General features: G+C 36.4%; 1 protein-coding gene and 1 long non-coding RNA gene across 4 annotated transcripts in view; one reads left to right on the plus strand and one right to left on the minus strand.

Moving 5' to 3' along the window:
- Positions 1–8,729, minus strand: part of LOC106075832 (regulating synaptic membrane exocytosis protein 1-like) — a 152,110-nt gene extending 143,381 nt beyond the window's left edge. For all 3 annotated transcript variants that reach the window (XM_056028668.1, XM_056028669.1, XM_056028667.1), the window contains exon 1: positions 8,397–8,729. The gene's annotated coding sequence lies outside the window, so the exon portion shown is untranslated. The remainder of the gene's footprint in view (positions 1–8,396) is intronic.
- A 205-nt stretch (positions 8,730–8,934) lies between these two features.
- On the plus strand, positions 8,935–10,982 carry LOC129926434 (uncharacterized). Its single transcript, XR_008778087.1, has 2 exons — positions 8,935–9,341; positions 9,956–10,982. It is a non-coding gene; the product is annotated as an uncharacterized LOC129926434 (long non-coding RNA).
- The last annotated feature ends 11,158 nt before the right edge of the window (positions 10,983–22,140 follow it).

Genomic DNA, 22,140 nt, shown 5'->3' on the forward strand with positions numbered 1-22,140 from the left:
ATCAGTTCCCCCTCTCTCCACGCAACTGATGTATCCAAAGGAACGGCAGCGCCGATACAGTTTGGGGTCAACGGCGTAGCAGGCTCTGCCAGAGTGCAGCACTGGATGCTGCAAACTGCCGTAGGGTCGCCAGCTCCTAGTTTTTTCTCAGGGTTGACTCCCGAAGCCTTTCCCATGATTGGGTATAGCTGCAAGGTTTGAATTCTGAGTTTTCCTTCTCCTAGGTGGGTACCCAGCCATGGCTAACGAGCCCCTCCTGGCCGAAGCTTAGTGGTTAAGGCGCCAGTTACTCGCCTTTGCCCCTTCTCCTGTTAGTGAGAACAGTTCCGCCGGACTCAATATTTTAGCCACACGTGAAGGCCAGAAGTTGGACTGGTTGTCAGAGGCTATTTGAGACGCATACCAATAGAAAGAAGTTTATAGGTATTTGAGTCCTTGCTGATTATATATAATATATATATGTATATATATATATATATATATATATGTATATATATATATATATATATATATATATATATATATATATATATATATATATATATATATATATATATATATATATATATATATATATATATATATATATATATATATATATATATATATATATATATATATATATATGTATATATATATATATATATATATATATATATATATATATATATATATATATATATATATATATATATATATATATATATATATATATATATATATATATATATATATATATATATATATATATATATATATATAATTCTCTTCATGGCTAAATAGTTTGGACACCAAGACGTAAAGGAAAGATCACTCTTTTATTTCTACAAGTCGGAGTGTGTTACCCCACGTAACTTAAGTTGCGAAACAATAAAAAAGGGGTGTGAGAACAAGTAGTATTCACCCGTCACTAAATAGCAGGGCCGGACATAACCATTGTGACCAAGAAGTCATGGAAAGGTCACTCTTTTATTTCTGCAAGTCGGACTAGAGTTACCCAATGTAGCTTTAGCGGCGAAAAAAAAAGAGAGGAGGGGGAAACAGGTATCTACTCTGTATTCACCCGTCACTAAATACCAGATACTAAATACTAAATACTACTTAACCATTGTGAGGCCCTATGCGAAACGGTTTTCGAGGGGCCAATTTTTGCTAGTTAAGTATATTTAACAAAAAGATGTATCACTTGATTTGTAACGGAATCTAATTGTTATGTATCTCAGCTGTCATTTTAAATATCAGTGTACAAGCAATCAGAAGCTGCCTGGGGGATAGTGGACTGGACTTTGTCCAATCAAGGCCAATCGTTATAGTAGGCCTCAACACTGACCTGCAACGTCACATCATGTGGTGAGTTATGACCAACAGCTCGTTGCCACGTCTCCACTGCCCACAGGTGGTGACGTTGCAGGTCAGTGTTCCGACCCTCTATGACGGTAGGTCTCTGTGCAATCACACTCTCGTTGTTAATCATTTGGATATCTCTCTACCCACAGACAACAAACCAAACAGCTTTATACTTGGAGTGTAGACAGCACAGATGTTGCTAGCAAGTCCAACTGTGATTAGATGTGTTCCAAGAGGAGCGAAACTTGACACTCATGTGTCACTCGTGTGTCTGCTATTAACTCAGGAGGCAACTTTTAAAACGCATATAATTATTGTAATCACATATGTTGACTGATACCATAGTTTATATTTTGTAGGTGTTACAGTTAATAACAGTAATGAAATGGTAAAATATATGGAGTGGTATCTATGCTCTTTATCTCGATCTCTCTTTCTTTTTCTTCTTCTTCTTCTCTCTCTCTCTCTCAATCTCTTTGTTCTATCTCTTACTTTCTTTCTGCTCTCTTCTCTCTCATTCTTTCTATTCTCTCTTTTTTTCTCTCTATTCTTTCTTTCTCTTTCATATCTATACTATAAAGTACAATGTAAGGAGTATGTATGTCCCGAATAGAAATCAAAACCGTTTGACCAATCTTGATAAAACTTTGCACAGATGTTCCTTGGGTACTAACTGGAACCGTAACGTATGTATAGTCGCCCTAAAACAAACTAAAGACCTTCAAAAAAAAGTTGCCCAATTCTATGAAAGTATTACTACTTCATGGATCTAGGCCATGTTTACCATGTTTAGATCGAAAGGATCTAGATCTAATTTTTAAAACTACACTTTGCACAAATAGTTTTTTACTTTGACATGAAAATACAAAATATAGTCTATTGATTTCAATATTTAATAAAATTAACCTTCAAATTGTGTTTCAAAAGCATTTTTACAAAAATTCGTTCCTTATATCTGTGAATTTAGACGTCCTGACGTATTTTATAATCCCATTCATTTAACAAATCGGGTAAACCCGTTTTAATTGTACTTTATATCCTATTCATCTCGCACTCCTTTGGTTTTTAATAGATATGAATGTATCGGCTTAACGGGTAAACCCATTTTCGCAAAACTAATTTTATTTTTGTAGCGAAAGAGAAAAACTTGAAAGGATCATTAGCTAAGTTTAATATACACCTAAATCCAATTCACTAGATTAGTAATACACAAACTAAGGCCCGCAGGCCGCGGGTAATGTCCGGCTAGTATATATATATTAAAATATAGACAGGCAGATTAGATGGTTTAGATAGATAGACAGACAGACAGACATGGCGTTTATTGTACAATGGAAATAATAATGTTTCTTACTAAATACTAACACTAACTTTGGTAAGGACCTTTTCGAACTCTTCAATTCCAACTAACGATTCTGTCAGGTCCCTAAAGCTTTCATTTCTTTCATTAACACAAGCGCTGCACGGACTTATTCGCCAGCCAACCCACTTTGGCAGATCGCGGTTAGCTCCCTTTCATTTTCAATTATTCAAATGTTTTCTGCACGGAATATTGGCTCGCTTTGCAAAACGCGGGATAAAATTAATGCAGTCTGCCAGAAGCAGAAACCTTAGGAAATCGCTTTATCGGCAATATGCTTATTGTCGTTACGAGAAATTGAAATGAATAGAGACGATTCTGTATTTCACAGAAAGATCTCGTAAACTAGAAATTATAGTGATAATCCGACATCATAATATTTTAGACCATTCAAAGTTCTGATGCAACGGCTACTTTTTCTTTTCTGAAAGCGAAAAATCTCATTTTTTAAATTACTTATGCAAGCGGTTTTTTCATAAAAATACACCACTTTTACAAATAATTCACTATTAATATTAACAAACACGGGAGTCTATTTTTTACAACAGCTCAGATTACTGAGGAAAAGAGAACAACTTTTTCACAGATGTACATGTGGTGTATTCTCCCTTCAATGTTCTATACAAGTTTTTACCTCACTTTCCATTCACGGATCAAGTTGAGATTTTTGCATAATTATTCTTAATCGATGACAATATATTAATCAATAAAAAAAAAAAACTATTAGTTTATCAGTTAGTGGTACTCAATTATTTTTGTTTTATATAGAAACTAGACATATGTTACCCGCGACCCGCGGGTCTTTATTTGCGCATTACTTTCGATATAGTCACTGAGAGTGTTTTGTAAACAATTAAACGAAATAATAATGTAATAAGTAAAGCGAATGTGTCAATGTAAAAATAGCTAATAGGCTTAAATCCATTTTTTTTAAATTAAAACATTTGCTTTTGAATAATCTAGTGGATTGGATTTAGATGTATGTTAAACGTAGCTAATGATCCTTTCACGTTATTTCTCTTTCGCTACGAAAATAAAATTAGTTTTGCGAAAATGGTTTACCCGAAGTCGATACATTCTTATCTATTAAAAACGAAAAGAGCGATAGCTTTGTTCAATGAATGGGATTATAAAGTGAACAATTAAACGAAATAATTTTTAGTACGCGAGTCATGAATGAATATAGATCTAGGCCCATCTCAACTCGGCTTCGCAGCTTTCGTAAATGAATGTAGCTTTAGAAAACCAAATTTGAATGTTTATTTGATCAAAATATGAAATGAATGGACTTTAATTAATATGTTTATGTGTTAAAGTATAAGACTATCTGTGCGAAGAGGAGTTTTATCATCTTAGTGTTGAATTAGAGTTTTAGATCTAGGGATGGGATTATAAAGTAATAATAAAACGAAAGAATTTTTAGTACGCGATTCATGAATGAATATAGATCTAGGCCTTTAACTCGGCTTCGCAGCTTTCGTAAACGAATGTAGCTTTAGAAAACCAAATTTGAATGTTTATTTGATCAAAATATGAAATGAATGGACTTTAATTAATATGTTTATGTGTTAAAGTATAAGACTATCTGTGCGAAGAGAAGTTTTATCATCTTAGTGTTGAATTAGAGTTTTAGATCTAGGGATGGGATTATAAAGTAACAATAAAACGAAATAATTTTTAGTACGCGATTCATGAATGAATATAGATCTAGGCCTTTAACTCGGCTTCGCAGCTTTCGTAAACGAATGTAGCTTTAGAAAACCAAATTTGAATGTTTATTTGATCAAAATATGAAATGAATGGACTTTAATTAATATGTTTCTGTGTTAAAGTATAAAACTATCTGTGCGAAGAGAAGTTTTATCATCTTAGAGTTGAATTAGAGTTTTAGATCTAGGGATGGGATTATAAAGTAAACAATTAAACGAATTAATATTTAGTACGCGATTCATTACTGAATTGTCTAATGAAAGAATGTTCGTCAGGAAATCTGTAATCACAGATATAAGGAACTAATTAATGTAAAAAATGCTTTTGAAACACAAAATTGAAGGTTAATTTTATTATATAATGAAATCAATGGATCTTCTTTTGTCTTTTCATGTGTCAATGTAAAAAACTATCTGCGCAAAGTGTATTTCTTAAAATTAGATCTAGGTCTAAATCCTTTCTATCTTTTCTCATGTCAACATTGTAGACATGGCCTAGATCCATAAAATACTATAGCTGTAATAGAGTCGGACAACTTTATTTTTTTTGAGGGTCTTAAGTTTGTTTTAGGGCTACAATACATACACTACGGTCTAAGTTGGTACCCAAGGAACATTCCTGCCTAGTTTTATCAAGATTGGTCAAGCGGTTTTGATGTCTATAAGTAACATACATACATACATACATACATACTCCACACATTCTACTTTATAATATAGATTAGGGAGCTTATTCCAACAGTATTGAAATAAATGGCAAATGATTTTGCGGTACTTTTCCGTGCTTTGTTTTTAAAAGATTTTTTTTTTATTTTAATTGTTTTTTTTTTGTTTTTGTTTTGTTTTTGTTTTTACTCCTGACGTTACTATCTAGAAAGCAATGTTTAAATGTAGCGGCGTATTGAATGACAGGTACCTGTAAACTCCCTAAAGAGTCTGATTGACTAAGCGTGTATATGCCGAGCTCCAGGTCTGCGAGTATTATTCCAATCTATCCGCTAATTACACCAAGTAGCCGTCGGAACGGAACACGAAAACGGAGCCGTTGTTGTTGTTGTCGTCGAGCGGGGCGGACAAAGGAGGCGGGAAATGTAATCATTAGTTAATTACAGGGTGATTGAGCAGACGCGAGCGCTAGTGTACATCACGAGCACGTGCAGAAGTGTAGGGTATTACAAGAGAGAAAGGGGTTTGGGGGGGGGGGAACTAGAAATTGGGAGAAAGTGAGAAAAAGAGGATGAAAAATACAGAAGAAAAAAGAGAGAAAGAGAAAGAGTGGAAGAGAGGAGTAGGGTGACAGTGAAAAAGAAAAAAAAACAAGGAAAGAAAGAAAGAGAAAGAAAGAGAGAGAAAGAAAGAGAGAGAAAGAAAGAGAGAGAAAGAAAGAGAGAGAAAGAAAGTGATTTAACAAAGAGAGAGAAAGAAAAAAAATTACCAAAAACGTCAGATATATCGATTGCCAGCTGCGAAAAATTGGATGGGGTCTTAATATAATTCATAACCCCACACATAATAGGTAAGTCAAACTGAGCATTTACAAATTGAATAAACGTGGGCCTCTTTTGGTACCATATGTATAGTGTATTTCATCTAATGTTATAATACTATATGGAGTAGATTCATAATACGATAAAAAGAAAAGTACTGAACATAATAGGTTATTGGAATTTGCATATTATTGCGAACTATTATTTGTAATATATAGTCTCACCGAATCGTTTCCCATCTACTTCAATGGTAAGTCACGTGAAAGAATTCAGTCCCTTGGAAATGACATTTACTTTTGCGATATCAAATTTACATCAAGGCATTTCATCAACAAAATCAAATAGTGGCCTATTTAGTAAGTGCATACGTCACTTTGCATTGAAACATTCACTATGGTAAGTACTGCTGTGTAATTAAGGGCTGTACATTTGACTCTTTATCTCGTAATTATTTTTCATGTTCTGACAGAATGGTTCTCACATTTGTACATTCTGTTGTGATTTAACTTCAATAACATTTTTTGTTTGTAATCAGGAAACGTTACATTTGGTATAGAATTATAGGACAATTATAACACAAATACACGATTATAAACCAAAACTGCCTGGTCGTGCGGCTGCCTGGTCGTGCGGTTTGCGCGCTGGACTGTCGTTCAGATTTATCGATGGTCCCGGGTTCAAACCCGCCCGCTCCCATCCCCCGTCGTCCTGTGGGAGGTTTGGACTAGGAAGTAATTATCTTCAACTCTGAAGGAACATCCGAAACATGTAAAACATTTTTGCTAAATCTAATTTAATGGGGTCAAATCAACGATGGTATCGTTAATTAGGAGAGAAAGAGTGAAGTCTAACTGTAAAGAGGCAGTTGTCGTCACTGATATTGTTGCTGTTGCTATTGTTGCTTCTGGTTATTTCTTGCTGGACACAAATCAATACTTTGTATAAGCGCTACAGTACAACGGATATTAGTAATAACAGGGCAGATCAACGCGATAAAAGAGAATATTGCCGTATTAAATCAATAGCACTCTCCAACGAACTAACCCTTATTGTTATTGATAAAAAGTCAAACAAACACTAATACATTCGATAATGCAAAATATGGACCGGTGAGCCACTTTAAAAGCAATGAAACAAAATTTGTAAGACTATATGAATTGTTAATTAATCACTAAAAATAATATTAGATAAAAATGTTCCCTTATATACAAGACTCAAACAGACGAACAAAACTTACGTGTTTATGTAATCGAGATTTTCACGATAAACTATACAATGTCAAGGACGCTCAACTGCACCCCAATTTTGCTAACCAAATTTTTTAAAAATTGGAACAACGAACGGAATATATTAGAATTTTTTATTCTGAGTACTAAAAAGTCTAGAAAAATTATCATATTCATAAAAAACAATATAGCATTTTAACACACCCTTCACATCGTATACTGGATAAACCAAAAAGGTAGCTATTTATACTTTTTGTCAGCCATAGAGTACATTTTCCAATCGCTGAAAACATCATAATAGCCATGGCAGAAATACACTGAATTAAAAGTTACAGCAATTCATACAGGCTCCAGCTAAAAAAGCACATCCAGTCCCTAATCGAACATTCTGGACTCAGGCCGCACCAGATACATTTAGAAGCATAGCAAAAGCGTAGCCAGCCCCAGTCTACAGGATGACAAAAGTGGTTGTCATCACCTATGAACTTGATATAATATTTTAACAGAAATATCGAACCCTTAACCCTTAAAGTGCTGAGCTTTCTTTCAAGAGTGCATACGAAATGGAATTATAACTCTAATGATTTGAGGCTAATCTACCACACGCGTCTAAAGGGTTAATAAATGTTGTCTTTAAACGTAATAGTGAAGAGATGTTGAATACAAGTGCATACAAGTTGTACACTGAGAATTGCAATTATTGATGTTGCACTTTTTCAGGTAGTTAAAATACACAACTCAAACATAACTGAAGCATATTCATTATTAATACTCTTGGCATAAAGGCTGGATCTACGAACAGCACCATACACCTCCAAGTTCGAATGACAAAAGTCTTGTCTGTGTGATGCCTATTTTCTAATGCCAGAAATGCATGAGGCAAAGTGAAGTGGGGAAACCGTGTTTTTTGGAATCAGCCCAGAGAGAACCAATGACTTGAGAGTCTTAGTCTTTGGAATCAGCCAAGAGAGAACCAATGACTTAGAGTCTTAGTCTTTGGAATCAGCCAAGAGAAAACCAATGACTTAGAGTCTTAGTCTTTGGAATCAGCCAAGAAAACCAACGACCAATTTGTAAATAATATTCTTTAATCTAACAAACAGAAAAACTTCAAGACTTTACCGGAAGCTAGATAAAATTGGACATTTATGTAAATGAAGGGGGTAGGAACTTGATTTGGAAGATTCAGATGTCCCTTCAGAAAAGAACATTTGTACGTTTTCAACTCTAGAGCGAAAGTTAAAATAAAAATAGACAAAGGACTTACCACATTTCGATCCATTCATATATCCGTAAGTGTTTGAAATCCTTTAAAGAGTGTATAACACACTAGTGAATGAAATCTCTAATCAAAAGTTATATACACAAACACTGGCCGAAACATAAAATCTAAACAACTGTTGACGCCTTGTTTCTACACAGGTCTCTCCTGTTGTCTATGCCTTCAGCGCTAACAGATGTACTCTCCTGCGGGTTAATTCCTTTCACATCAATAACAAAGCAAATCTCAGTAATCTAAATTGATATCACCAGAGAAAGGCGGCTTTAGAAGCTAAGATTTTTTTTCTCTTATTTAAAGCACTCGTTGATCACTATTATAGGTTAAGGGGGGAAGGGTAGTCAAAAAAAGAAAAATTACCATCTTTAGAAAAAAAAATCGATTTTTCAAAAACAGTTTATTTGGCTAGTTTAACCTCTTCTTAGCACATTCTATTAAATAAATTTAGTTTAAAATTACATTATTATTGTATAAAATGAGTTTTTGTGATGTGTGTTAGATGTAAATAATCTAAAATGTCTCATTTTTAGGATAAAATAGTGCATTTTTGGTCCTTAACAACAACTTTCTTTAATACGTCTATGACGCCATGTTTGGTATCATTCTCTACGTCTGTAAAGCACCTATCTTGTTGACCTACTTTTATATTTATTTTTGTACCACACTGAACCAGAAAATAAATTTGAAATACGTCACTGATTTGTAAAGTCTCTAATTTCATTGGTCACAATAAAATAGGTTAGCTATTTTTAGTAAATGACACAATTATCGGGTCTACCAAGGACCACAATGCACCCCAACGTGTTTACTTTTGTCCGCCATCTTGAATTATCTGACTGCTCAGTTCATGCATATTTTCAAGCTGTTTTTATATTTTTCTTATCAATTGAGTTAGAGTTCATCTTCTTTACCAATCAAGAGAACTATTCTAAGGTAAATATATATTTTTTTATTGTTTTCAAGTCCAAGATTTCGATTTAATCTAGATCTTGTCATTAGAAGGACAGACCGTCACCCTGCCAAGTCCAAAAATAAAAAATTCTAGATCTAGATCTAGTGCAGTGTCTAGATCTAGAATCTACTCATCTAGTTACTACTATTACTAGATCTAGACATTCTACTAACTACTACCAGATCTGATTTAGATCTAGATCTAAGACTATATTATAGATTAAGATCTAGATTTTACTAGACTTTAGAATACTTTAGACCCAACTTGACTTCAGACAGTCTACACTACTACAACTACAGTCGTCTAGATCTATCTACATTGATGATTGACATTATATTTATAATCATTGTTTATAACTAGACCTAGATCTAGATCAGTACTTAGATTAGTATTATGTATATATATATAAAAGTAGGCTAGATCTAAATTATGTACATTGTTGTAGATTACATAGATTGTTATAGATCTAGTTTGGAAAGCATTTATTTCAGCTAAAATTTATGAATTTTTACTTTTTAGATTTTAGTAAGTTTATTATTATAGTTTATAACTATAATTATAGTGTACTAAGCATTCTTTTATATATTTATTTCAGAAAATGGTACTCAGAAGGCAAGCTACAGTACAGTTCGTTCTACAATATTCAGGCAAAGGGAAGATCGATGGCTGCCTGGTCGTGTCAGATGCAAACTGAAATGTTGCTGGGTGGTTTCGATGGGTGTCAGGTTCAAACCCTGCCCACTAACCTCCACCTTCATCCTGTCATGCTAGGATGTAATATATATTCTTCAAAGCGGAAGAAACATCCAAATCATGTGCACACAAGATCTGCTAAACTATCAAAGAAAGTTTGGCTTCAAGAAGTAGCAAAAAACAGATGTCAGAAAACAAAAAACAAACTGGATATATGGTCGCTACTGAGAATTCCAGGTCTCTGTCTACTGGAAAACTAGTCCACAAATTTTTTGAAGCTGGTTCACAAGAGCAAGCTAAAGTACTATCATCTTCATGTGTACTTATTAGCATAACCACAGAGATGGCCTTTTGTGGTGTCAAGCAAGGCAGCGCCCCCCCCCCCCCAGGCCTCATGCCTTTGTGGGTGGAGGGAGACGTGATAAAGAAAATCTTTTGTCACTGCCAGCTCTGCGTACAAATATGTGGCACTGATATGACACTCACTCATAGCCCTCACACTGCTAAGGCTGCTTCTCCTAACCAACCCGTTTTCCTTGATTGACCTGATTGGATTGAAATTTGGTATTTTTTAAAATAGCATTGAGCCTATAAACAAAAGGGCTCATTCGGTATATGTATGTACTTAATTAAAGATGTGATACCTTATGCCACCACTTTAACTTCAAAGACACTTCCAGATTTCAAACATTATGAAAAAAACACTTGGTGGCATCTTTTTTGAACATTGATTTGTGATTAATATTCCATAAAAATGGTTTGAATTTTTTTATTGGGGGGGGGGGGGGGTTAAATTGTAAACCATTTATCTCCAAATTTATATTTTCATTTTTTAAAACTTGTAACATCTGAGCAAATGGCATTTCTTTTAAAATAATATACTTTTATATGACCTAAGCTGTTGAAATAAATATTTATTTTGCTTTTAATTTTTCTTTTTGCGTTTTCTCCATTGTGTGAATTTGGCGCAGATGAGTTGAGAAAAACAAAATATTTCAGAAATGGTCTAACATATTAGGTTCAAATTTTTACCACATCTTTAAAATATATTTATCTACAACATCTACAGACAGTTTGGCTAAATAGTGAAAGGAAAAAAAGATTTGATAATGCAAAAAAAAAATTAATAAAAAAAAAATTTATTTTAAAAACCTTAAAAGGGAAAAAATAATTAAAAAAAAAATTCTTAATTTATTTACATTCTAATCAATAGATGTTGTACTTATTAATATTATGAATAACTGTGGCAAGTTTCATTGAATTCTTGCAAGTAGTTTTGGAAATAAATTGTTACTTCAAATATATACAAAATATGCTATTTTTATACAATTTTGTGCATCAAAGGCAAAAAAAAATATTTTTTTAAAAAATTTTTGCATTTATTATATCCTTAAACTACATATACTATCTATTAAAACTTAAAGAAACATATAATAGCTAATTTAAAAAAAAAAAGCATTTTGACTACCCTTCCCCCCTTAAAAGAGATTTTACAAAGACCAAAAAAAAAAAGGGTCTTGGCTAGCTAATCTGTGATGCTTAGAGGAGGGGACAACTCACGTTGTCTGCTCACGAAGAGACAGAGGAAGACAACACTCGCGTCGCCCGCGCGTCCCCACCCGCCAGTGATCTATACATCGTGACCAGCCATCGACAGACAACACACACACACACGCTTTTTTTTTTGTATTTGTTGCGTGGATAGATTGCAGCGTAAGAAATAAGAATAATGGACTGAAGGGGTGTTCTGTAGGATGGGGGGGCGGGGGGGAGTGTTTTATGGGGTAGGGGTGAAAGTTTTTCGAGCGGATGGGGGGGGGGGGTGAAAAGTGTTCAGAGACTATTAAATGTGTTCCACGAAATGGGAAATTAAAAAAAAAAAAACACGAGGAGGCTTAAAAATAAATACAAAATAGTCATCCATTTTGTGGACACCCAAAAAAAAAAAGACATTCTGCGGGAAACCAGAACTAATTCAATTCTTTTGTGCAAAAATAAATATGAAGATCTAGACTTTTTACAAAGCTTATATTAACTCTCTCTGGCTGGTAAAACGTGTGTACACATCTATTCACCCACACGTAATTTCGGATGAAGCTGAAATTTCGCACAATTATTTTTTTTTTACTTGTCAAAGCAAGAATCAATTTAAAATATTAACTAATTTGTTAATGAACAATTAGTAATTAATTATTTTGTTTGTTATCTCAAACAAGAGAGAGAAAAAGAACTGATATGATGGTAAAATTTGAATTAGTCCTCTTTATACTTTGTAGACAGAAAAGTTTGAAACTAAGAATAGATAACTATAAAACCAACCTACTATTTTTATAAGCATTTCCATGGCACAGTTATTCACATATTAACTTGAAAAGGCTGAGGAGGCTTTAACACTCGAGGTCAAATTCAGGTCATTCACTGTTAATAAAATCATTGGCAACAAACAAACTCCACTTAGGCAATTATTCGCGTAAAACATTACTAAGAAAGTTATAAAGATTTAAAGAATAAAGCAACACCCGCAAAGATGATATACAACACCCACCACTACTACAGCGGTTCTCAACCTTTTATGCTCGGGACCCCTTTTTACAATCCCCCACTCTGCCGCGACCCACACACACACACATACAGCAATAGAAGAATAGACAATAACAATCCATATTTTCAATGGTCTTAGGCGACCCCTCGCAAATCGTCAATCGACCCCCAAGGGAGTCGCGACCCACAGGTTGAGAACCCCTGCACTCCAAGGTATAGACTCAATAACTCTTTTGTTCCTTTCGTAAATTAATCATTGAGCGAAATACAAATGTCGCATGTAATTTTAAAATTGGAAAATGAGTTTTGAATGTATATTGTGTGTTCTTTCATACAAATCATTTGCGCTACTAATGTATTGTTATTTGTAATTCTCAATTGTAAAATAAATGTCCCCACGGATAATAAAGATTATTATTATTAAAAAGTATTTAAAAGCGTGGTGGGGAGGTAAATATGTACATTCAAAGAACCTACTGAATCTTACATCAAAATATTTTATATTCTGATAAAAAATAGTGATTAATGGTGGAGACATACGAAAATGTAAAAAATATGTGCATGATTCAACAATATATTATAATGTCTACAGGACAATTACATTTACAAATTATGCACAGTGATTCAGCTTTATATTTCACATTCCTATTTCTCTATCTAATTGTACTGAGAGTTGAGGAGTCCATGACTCTTACAGCTCAAGTCCTATGGAAACTTGTCCTATGAGTTGAGTCTATGACTCCTAGAACTTAAGGCCTATGGAAGCTTGCCTCCATCTGTCTGAACAAACCTCTATCAGGGAAAGATCCAAGAAGGAGTAAATAATTACATCCTATTACCGATAGCCCATATCCCAAGGCGCTCGGATTAGAAGCGAGGTCAAAAGCCGAGCACATCAGGGAAACTCCCCCATATTCGTTCTCTGTACCACATCAGCCGTGCAGGTGTCCGCCATAAAAACGGTCGTTTGAGGAATGGTGTGTGGATAGTGACATGTTTGTTGGGGCCTTCTTCCATACCCGCCAGTTAATAGGACTCAGTCCTTAGGCATCCCAACGGGGGTTCTTTTTGCTTCCCTATTGGCCTAACCCACATTTAAAGACCGCATCACAAACCAAGAGATTAGAGACAGATTTACTGCAGCTATTGGACCCCATGATGACCTGCTAACTATCGTAAAAAAAAAACAACCCAAGCTAAAAATCTATGGCCAAATTACGAGCTCTTAGAGGCTTGCGAAGACCTTCCTTGAGGGAACAGTACCAGGAAAAGAAGAAGAGGCGGACAGAGATGGGAGGACAACATAAAAGAATGGACGGCCCTGCCATTAAAATAGATTCTAACTAAGGCAAAAAAACAGAAAGGAGTGGAGAAAGGCGGTAGACAAATCTTGCATTGTGCCCCAACGGTCCAACAGACTAAGGCAGCGGTTCTCAACCTTTTAAGCTCGGCGACCCCTTTTTACTATCCCCCACTCTGCCGCTACCCCCACACACACACACATACAGCAATAGAAGAATAGACAAAATACAATCCATATTTTCGATGGTCTTAGGCGACCCCTGACAAATCGTCAATCGACCCCTCAAGGGGTCGCGACCCACAGGTTGAGAACCACTGGACTAAGTTAATGTTAGCCCGAGCATCACGATGAGGCTGAGAAGCACTGCTCTGGATATTTCACAAAATGTAAAGGTCTGTGTACTTAAAAACTCGACATATTTAACGAGTCTCTTCACTCCATTAATCTCATCACTTTAATGTTGCCTTTGTTTATCGCCCTTTGATCTATTTTTTTTTCCTCTTTTGTCAAATTAAAAAAATCAAAAAAAAATCAATGCATTGTTTCTTCTGATTCAGTTAAGTAACACCATATAAACAACACACACGCGCGCAACACACACTTTTGAGGGTGTAATTTATTTAGTGATGACAGCACTTGGGGTTGAAAAGAGTGGAAGGATGAAATCACCTTGGAACAGCTTTCATCTCTCTAAAGATTGACTTTCATTTAAACACCTGCGGTATCCATGGCAACTATTGTGAAATTCAGAAGGTAATAATTTGATAGCATGATGTATGTGAGACACATTGACCAACAGGAACACATACTGCGGGGTGACTCGTACAAGAAGCTGAGATCGATAATAAAAGAAAGACAGGGGGAGACAGACAGACAGACAGACACAGTAAAGGTCAGTAAAGTATATATATATATATATCCGTCACACCAAAAAGCTAAACCCATTCCACCTACGCTGTCTAAAGAGTATCCATAAGGAGCGTTGGTCCGACCACATATCAGACACAGAAATCTTAAAGCTGTCCAACATGTACAGTATCAATGCGACAGTAAAAAGGTCCAAACTTCGATGGGCGGGACATGTAGTCCGCATGCCAGACAAACGCCTTCCCAAACGACTTCTGTACGGGAAGTTGTATGCAGGAAACTACAAAAACTCCATAACACTCGGCTTGAGAACTGTAGGACTTAATATGATCTAATGTCTGCAGGCTTTATCAACATTGTTTGATGACCACAGGGGCGGGGAGTGGCGGGCAGGGTTCAAACACGGGACCCTGGAGACGACAGTCAAGAGCTCATGCTACGCGACCAGACAGCTATCCAACAAAAAGAAATAACTTTTCTTTAATCTTAGACCGACACAGTTCCCTCCCATCTCATCTCTTTCACTTTCCCATTTAATATTTGTTGTTGTTTTTAATTATATAGATAGAGCTTCTGTCATCGTTGAGCCACCCCCCCCCCACCCCCCAAGGTCCACTGTAGCGTGACTTCTAATGTGTTCCATTCACGCGAAGGTCAAACAGATTCAACAGGGGGGGGGGAGAGAGAGAAAGGGTAATAAAAACATGAAAAAGTGACCAGGGCGCATGTAGTAAATGTGAACGCCAAAACGCTTCCGTCATTCCCCCCCCCCACACACACACACACCTTGCTATCACACAGATCCATCACCCCGAGTAGTGGATCAGGGTGAAAGTTTTCATTCATCACATCACTGATCCACTGCTCCAGTGTCTTTTAATGAAAAGTTTTACTAGAGAGGAACGGCTAGAAGATTACCTTCTTTATGTTGTGTCTGTTCTATTTATGTGTATGTTTCTGTTGTGTTGTCTTTATATGAGAAAAGAGTCCTTGTAATCACAACAAATTTTCATAAGGATCAATAAAGCAGTCTTAGTCTTAGTCTTAGTTTTGGTCTTAGTCTTAGTCTTAGTTTTAGTCTTAGTCCTAGTCTTAGTCTTAGTCTCAGTCTCAGTCTTAGTCTTAGTCTTAGTCTTAGTCTTAGTTTTGGTCTTAGTCTTAGTCTTAGTCCTAGTCTTAGTCTCAGTCTTAGTCTTAGTCTTAGTCTTAGTCTTAGTCCTAGTCCTAGTCTTAGTCTTAGTCCTAGTCCTAGTCCTAGTTTTAGTCTTAGTCTTAGTCTTAGTCTTAGTCTTAGTCCTAGTCTCAGTCTTAGTCTTAGTCTTAGTCTTAGTCCTAGTCTTAGTCTTAGTCCTAGTCTCAGTCTTAGTCTTAGTCTTAGTCTTAGTTTTAGTTATAGTCTTAGTGTTTAATTTTCTCTCTCTCTCTCTCTCCCGAAGTCTCTCTTTCTCTCTCTCTCTCTCTCTCTCTCTCTTTCATAGCTGTGGCTGAGTGGTTAAGAGCTTGGCTTCCGAGCCAGAGGTATTTGGTTCGAATCTCGGTGAAGAGGGGGATTTCGAACTTCAGAATTTCCAGGGCGCCCCTTAGTCCACACACTTCTAATGGGTTCCTGACTTTCGTTGGGGAAAGTAAAGGCGGTAGATCGTTGTGCTGGCCACATGACACCCTACTCGTTAATCGTTGGCCAAAAGAACCAGATGACCTTAACCTCATCTGCCCTATAGACCGCATGATATAAAAGGGGAACTTCACTTCTTTTTTTCTAAGTGTACCGAAAAGACCATGAGTAAATGCAATAGCATCCAACAGAGTTATAAGACTATTGACTAATGTTCATCCTAGGCTGATTTGTTAAAACAGAAACAAAAATATGTACAAGTATATAATAAAATTCAGTATTAAATTAATTATCAAATAAACATTAATTTTAAATGTTTTAAGACTGATTTCAAACTGTGTGGGTTGTCCAGATAGAGATGAAGGGAGTTCTTTCACTGAATTCACCTGATTTTACCCAATGCAAAAAGGAACCAGGATTAGCAAGTGGCTGTTGAGGCGGTGAGTCACCTTGATGGCCTTATAACACCCTGATGGCCATATAACACCCTGATGGCCATATAACACCTTGATGGCCATATAATACCTTGATGGCCTTATAACACCCCAAAGGGCCATATAACACCCTGATGGCCATATAACACCCTGATGGCCATATAACACCTTGATGGCCATATAATACCTTGATGGCCTTATAACACCCCAAAGGGCCATATAACACCTTGATGGCCATATAACACCTTGATGGCCATATAACACCTTGATGGCCATATAACACCTTGATGGCCATATAATATCTTGATGGCCATATAACACCTTGATGGCCACATAAAACCTTGATGGCCACATAACACCTTGATGGCCACATAACACCTCGATGTCCATATAACACCTTGATGGCCTTATAACACCTTGATGGCCATATTACACCTTGATGGCCATATTACACCTTGATGGCCACATAACACCTTGATTGCCACATAACACCTTGATGGCCACATAACACCTTGATGGCCATATTACACCTTGATGGCCACATAACACCTTGATGGCCACATAACACCTTGATTGCCACATAACACCTTGATGGCCGTATAACACCTTGATGGCTATATTACACCTTGATGGCCACATAACACCTTGATTGCCATATAACACCCATATAACACCCTGATGGCCACATAACACCTTGATGGGTGGTTATGGCGACCTAGGTAGGCAGTTTCTCGATAGGGCTGAACATCCTGCCATTATGTGTTCAATTGACTCACCCACATTTCCACATTTTCGGCATTTGTCAACAACATTTTTTTTTGTCCTGATTACTCTGTCCTGTATTGCTGTGATAAGGCCTTCAGTTTCAGGGTAGAGATGACCCGCTTTGAGCCATGCTAAGGAAGCAGCCTTGTCAATGTTGTCCCCATCTAATAAAGCCGGAAATTTTCCGTGGAGTGTTTTTTCTTCCCATTCGTCGTCCAAAACGATTGTTTAGGTTCAGACGGGTTGCATCTTAGTCGTATTCAATAGGAAGGAAACTACTTCATTGCTAGAGGCGTGTAGTTTTGATCGTATTTTTGAAACTTGCGTCTTACACAGTTTGAAGATGTTCTGCAATCCACGGCCTCCATCCTTCCAGGGCAGGTATGGCCTTATGGTGGAAGTCTTGGGGTGTAAGCATTGAAATTTGGTTAATGATTTCCTCGTGAGTCTGTCAATGTCATGTAGGTCGGTGTCTGTCCATTTGATGAGTGTAATAGTAATTACGAGCACGGAGACAGCCCAGCTATTAATTGTCGTGATGAGGTTACTGCCAGACAGTTTTGTGTTGAGAATTTTATTTACTCTCTGCTTGTATTTTCCAAGAAAGTCCTCGTTTAATTTTTTTGTTTTATTATTATTATTATTATTATTATTAATATGTAATGGTAGAATCCAGTGGCGTAGCTAGGGTACATGATGCCCAGGGCGGCAGCTCCTAATGATGCCCCCTCCCTAATAAAAAAAAAACTAAATAAAACAGCGAAAAGACGTTTTTTTTCTAACTAATGTGTATTCATGGTTAAAGTAATGCTGATTGGCAAAAAAATATATCAATTTAATTAAAAGATTCGTCAAATAAATGTTTCGTACTTTCTTGCTCGTAAAACTATCAATAATTTTATCGCATATAGCCACAATTACCGCAATCGTCAGAAATACAAAACATGTCCTTGTTACAGTTGTTTAAAGACTTGTGAAGAAACTGCGACAAACCTTTGAGGCATATTTCGCTCTAGTCGAAATTCGCTTTTGTCAATGGTAGCAAACATTTCAATTACAGTAGTAGTTCTTTGTTAATGTATGTACAATGTGTTGTTTTCACTGTGAAAGTTTGTCCTTAGTTTGATGCCCCTCGCCACTTGAGGCAATGTGCGTCCCGCACTACTAGCACATGGCTAGCTACGCCTCTGATAAAATCACACAATCCTGACCCAAAGGGTTATTTTTTAAATTTCTATAATATATTTTTGTGGCTGGAAGGTCAAGAAGTGTGTGGAAGATCAAGAAGTGTGTGGAATATCAAGAAGTGTGTGGAAGGGCAAGAAGTGTGTAGAAGGTCAAGAAGTGTGTGGAAGGTCAAGAAGTGTGTGGAAGATCAAGAAGTGTGAGGAATGAAATGGTAGGCAGGAAACAAACTAAAAAAAATCTCTTAAATATTTTTCAGAAGGACAGAGCTCTTTACTACACAGCGATTATCATTTATTAAAGCTTTTAACTCCAGGCACTAAGATTGTCACTAATGGCCGAACTTGCCAACAATTTTACATTTTGCTGCTTTCCAAGTTGAATTGATTGGTCAAACATTAGCTACGACCACAACAATAGTGACATAAAACATGTCCGCTTCGATTGTTTTTTATAAAACGTTTGTCATTCTTTCTAAAGGTCGTCTGCTCTTAATGACCAGTCCCTTTTAAAACAAACCATTGTCTCCTGTTATTCTGTCATTATTGCACATCCGTCTATATTAACTCTTTGTCATCTAAAAGCAGGAGATGGAATGTATTAAATGCTCATTGTATTCAATGCTCCTGTTAAAAATAATTCCTAAAGTAAAAAGCTTAGAATCTACTTGATCTTGACAGGGCCGGTCTTAACTATTGCGAGGCACCTATGCGAAACAGATTGCGCGGTGCCCAGTATGGACAGGGGATAAGATTTTGTATTAGAAAATACATTCGTCTTTACAATAAGATTTTATCACAGAAAAGCAATGCAGTTTTTTTTTATCACGCGTGGGATTGGCACCCCTAAAATGACAATTTTGTCCATTTTCAGTAGATTTTTATGAGTTTTTGATGAGATTTTAATAATTTCAGGAGATTTCCAGGAGGTCCTGGAAAGTAAGGGAGCCGCGAAACCCTGTTATTATATATAAGTGATAATGGTTTAATTAAAAAAATTACACCTAGACATAGCGCGGGGGTGGGGCTATGAAAGTGCGGGGGCCACTGCGGCCGCATAGGTTGTAATGCCATGAGGCCGGCCATAGGTCTATAAGGCTTTTTTTTAGCCTACACTTAAGCGTATTGGTTGTGTACTATGTCTATTTAAAGTATTGGCTGTAATGCTTTTCTGACGTAGAGAAGACTGCGCTGGCTCGGACTTGTCACCCGCATGCTAGATGGAAGAATTCCTACAGACATCCTGTATGCTAAGCTTGTGAAGGGTGTCCGACCCAAGGGCCGCCCAAGACTAACCTAAAATGATGTCTGCAAGTGAGACATGAGAACCACATGCATCAAAAGAAAGTATATGGGAGGTGATAGCCCAAGAGGACAGCATGGAGACTGTGCCGTGCTGGTACGAACATCGCCCAGGGCAAAAGCTTCCGTTGTCTTCCTAGACAGAAGGAGCCATTACTTGTTGAAATTAACGTAATTTGTATTGCTAATTGTATTTTAGCTTTGTAGTAATACCTTTAGTATTTGATGTATAAGTATAGCTTGTACTTCATTTATTTAGACAACTTGTAATCCATATATCTGTATTACTTGTCTTTGACGTGATTGGTATTGTTAGTTGTCTTTTTATGGATTTTGTAGTACGTGTAGGACCGGATTGTAAGTACCAATATGTTGTAATTAATTTTGTTTTATGTAGAGACTGTACTATCTAAGGGAAGATATACTTTTCATAGAGAATTAGGTCGTCGCCTAATAATTTTAAACTAACACTAGATAATAAAAAAACTTTCCATATTGATATATGAAGAGAAAATATACTTCATTTTATCCCAGATTCAACCATTGATCATTAATTATTTGGTTTGGTATCTAAAACAAAGGAAAGAATGTGTACTTGACTGAAGTGTTGGTATAAACTGAATTAGTCCCCTTTGTAGAGTCCTACATGTATTTCTTAATATATAACCATACTGTATTAGCCTAAATGGTTTTCCTTTGTCTACTGTAAGTTTGTGCGCCGTTGTACGGGAGTGACTGCTCCTTTTGTGTTGTAATAAGTTCAGCCTGCAACAGGTGTTGATCGATTTGGTTAAGGTGGGGAGAGACAACCTCAAATAAACCACTTTGACTCATCTTCTGAGAGGCCAACCATAAGAAGAAAACACAGAGTGGTTTTATCAGTTAGATAGACAATAAAGTTGATTTCTTTTTGCATGTTTATAGTGCTACACACTCGGAACTACACACTCGGAGCTACACACTCGGAACTACACACTCGGAACTACACAGAGAAAAAAGTTTCCTTATTATGATTACGCTTTTTGTGTTTTAATTCTATCTTTTTCTTTATCCTTGTTCTTTCTCTCTCTCTCTCTCTTTTTCTTTCTCTGTATCACTTAGTTTCTTATTTTTCTTTTTTCTCTCTGATAATCTACTACTGCCTCTTTGTTTCCTTTCTCCCTCTCTCTCTCTCTCTCTCTCTCTCTGCCTATCTCTTTCTCTCTCACACTATCCGATACTGTACACTATTCCTCCCTCTTTCTTTTCTCTCTCTCTCTCTCTCTCTCTCTGTCTCTCTCTCTTTTGTATCACTCTCTTTTTACCCTTTCGTCCCTCTTTCTTCTCTCTCTCCCTCTCTCTCTCTCTCTCTCTCTCTCTCTCCCTTTAACTTTCCTTTATATGTTTATTTCTCTCTCTTTCCTTTCTTTTTCATTTGATTCCTCTAAAACCTTGTTATTAGTACTATTTTGTAATCAAATATGTCAATTAAACTCTTCAAACAGCTTCTAAGCGATAACTCAATGGATTCTCTAGTTGTGACATGCACAACGTACTCATGAGATAGCTGCCCATACATGTGTTTTGTGTGACAAAAGCGACTGTGGCTGAGACCAATCTTTCTAGTAGGTCTAACAAGTGTTCTGAAACGTCGCAAACTGTAGACCAATAGCACATTACCAAGTCCCAAGTCGTGACGTCATGGCCTGTGACGTGGCCAAGAACTATTGGTCTCAACTGCCCACAGGCTGCGACGTTGCTGTGACTGAGAAGCACGAGCGAACCAAAGATGCAGTGTAGGATTACACAGTTTATATCAACTGGCTCTGTTTGTCTGTCTGTCTGATAATAATTTTGAGCACGTTTTTTCTGAAGTTGAAACTTTGCATAATTATTCAACGTCCGTAGCAAAACACGAATCAATCAAAGCAAGATGAAAAAAAAAACAGAGATAGTGATATTCACTATCAACTTTGGTTTACTATGTGTCTTTAATTAAAACAATTTTTTTTTAATTCCCACAAGATTGTAATGTTTGTTTGTAGAATGTTTTACATACTTCGGATACTCCTCCAGAATTGAAGATAAGTGCATCCT

Source organism: Biomphalaria glabrata, chromosome 5 (genome assembly GCF_947242115.1).
Source record: "Biomphalaria glabrata chromosome 5, xgBioGlab47.1, whole genome shotgun sequence".
Taxonomy (NCBI): domain Eukaryota; kingdom Metazoa; phylum Mollusca; class Gastropoda; family Planorbidae; genus Biomphalaria; species Biomphalaria glabrata.